Consider the following 2,550-nt stretch of genomic DNA (forward strand, 5'->3'; position numbering starts at 1 on the left):
TATATATATTTATTTATTGCTCTTTATTTTAAAGTTCTCAAAGTTTACAGCGCAGTCTGAGGCATTACGTCGAAAGGTTCAGGATAGATGAAGCCAAATGAAGAAAACCCAAGTTTTATTTTAATCCAGAACAGCACTGCTGTTCAGATAAGACAAATTTCACAAGTACTTCAGAACAACAAATAGAGGTTTACAAAGCAAGCAAAAAGATTATTGTTGGTACAAATTGCACTTTATGTTACCATAAACTGTTTTCAATCTCAAATTTTAGATCTTGCTGCTATTTTAAGGAGAACAAAGAAAAAAAAAAGCTGTAATCTTACCAATGTCTGCTGATAGGCTTATGAAAGCAACATGTTGATATTTTGAATTTACATAATATAAGGCCAAGGGATCCTGCATTGAGCTCAGCTAAGCTTTTTTTCAGTTCACGTCCAGTCATAGCTAATGCAGCTAGCATTAGTATGGCTGACCGGCTGTGATGACAGCCGGTCAGCAGCTGCTTGACAACTCAGCCAAACTATGTTTTTGTGCCAGTAATGTCGACTTATGTCTGAGCCAGAGATTATTCTCAAACATTCCAACAATTGTGAACTTTTGACAAATCGGATGCCTTCATTCATTTGGCCTTTTTAGAGGAGACAATTTTTTTTGTCACAGAGGAAAAAGCACAAATACAGCTAATCACATTCGCAATAGCACCGGCCGATTTAATCAAGTTAACGATTATGGTACGCTCTTTGCACTCTCACATTTATCTTTGAGTCTTTAAATTGTTTAAGTGAAATACCTTTTTTAGATATTTAAAAAATAAAACTAATATAAAAAGAGTACAGACATACTCCAGAGGTGCACTGTGTCATTTTAATGACATTACTACAGTCAGTGGGAAAGCTAGGAGCAATCACAGGAAGAGACTGAAACTTTCTGGACCTGTATGCACACTGTCTTCTTTCATTGTCACTTTTTATTAATTGCCTTTGTTGATGTTCATTGAGAGGTTAGTGATACATTTATGTTTTTTTTTATATAAGTGACCAGGTTAATATTATATGAGTTGTAGGTTCAGAGCACTTTATCAGATTTAATACAAATAGAAAAACAATGTCTATTATATTTCTGGTGAAGATTATAATATTGTATATTATTATATCATGGCCGAAACCCACCATACAAAAAATCCCCTTATTGTTAGGGTAATTCTTTTATAAAAAGACATATAGATCTGCAGGAATGTGTTGCCTGCCTTGTAAAGTTTTATATGAAGTCTAGAAAAAAATGAGCTTTTCCTGCAGTAATATCACCTTACACTGACAAAAACAACCTCTATTTTGAATACATGGATGCAGTGGGAAAAATATTATAGGATTATTCCATCCATCCATCCATCTATTTTCTTGCACCCTTTTTCCCTCAGTGGGGTCGGGAGGGGTGCTGGTGCCCATCTCCAGCCAACGTTTATTTATGATACTAAATGAAAGAATACAACAAAAATGGTCTAAAAGATTATTCTTATAAATATTCACTATCTTTTTGCAAAGCATTTTGACCATTTATCTTTGATAATGAACTTCAAGTTATCACCGTAATCTTGAGCTCCCTTTAAAATTAACTTTCAGGCAGAAGAAATGTTGGAAAAATGATTGCTTCTCTTGAACCAACTCTACCCTACAGATGTTCTTTGGGATTTAGATTGTGATTTCTGTGGAAGAAAGATTATTTTGTGTACAGTAAATTATTTCTGTATTTTGTGAGCCCCAATGAGAACCACTTTTTAACTTTCTGGTAGAGTCCAAAAGATTATTATTAAAAATATTTTGCCATTTCAATAAGTTCAGAAGAGAAACAGGCCCACTGCATGTCAGATCCTCTACTGTATTTGACTGTGAACAGAGTGATATCTATTTTTTGACAAAGGGTGATTGTTGTTGAAAGGTTCGATTTTGGTCTCTTCAATTTAGCCAATTGGAAACATTAACATTTTTGATTAAAAAGTATGTTTTTTCCAGCACTCACACAACTAATTAGCATGTACAAAGTGTCAAAGATTTTTTTTACTCGCGATTTTGTCCCTTCATGTAAATTACTAAAATTGAAGATATGACTTTTACAAACCTTTCTATGACAGATGCTACTGCAGCAAAAGATACATTTATTTTAGGCCTTTTTGCAGAACTTTACAGGAGTTCTTTAGAAAACACACATTTGTATGTGACAAAACTGATTTTACACAGTTATTTAAAGAACAAAACAACTTTAGAATATAAACTTACTATACTATTACCTGGAGGTTCACTGGATTTTGAGTCATTTCACTCAAAATTATTCTCATTTGTTTTTTTAGGAATTAGAATTATTTAGTGTCAGATGAAGTGAAATATTAAAAACCAGATTATTAATTACTTTTTTTGCCAGCCAGAAACATATCAAACAAAAACTGTACATTGCACCCACAATCATGTTTCATAATGGTGTTAATAAATGTTGTAAAATTTTATAAAGGTCATGAAATAAAGACACATAAACAACGGTTATTTAGTAATAACAATG

The sequence above is a fragment of the Poecilia reticulata genome, linkage group LG13 (genome assembly GCF_000633615.1).
Source record: "Poecilia reticulata strain Guanapo linkage group LG13, Guppy_female_1.0+MT, whole genome shotgun sequence".
Taxonomy (NCBI): domain Eukaryota; kingdom Metazoa; phylum Chordata; class Actinopteri; order Cyprinodontiformes; family Poeciliidae; genus Poecilia; species Poecilia reticulata.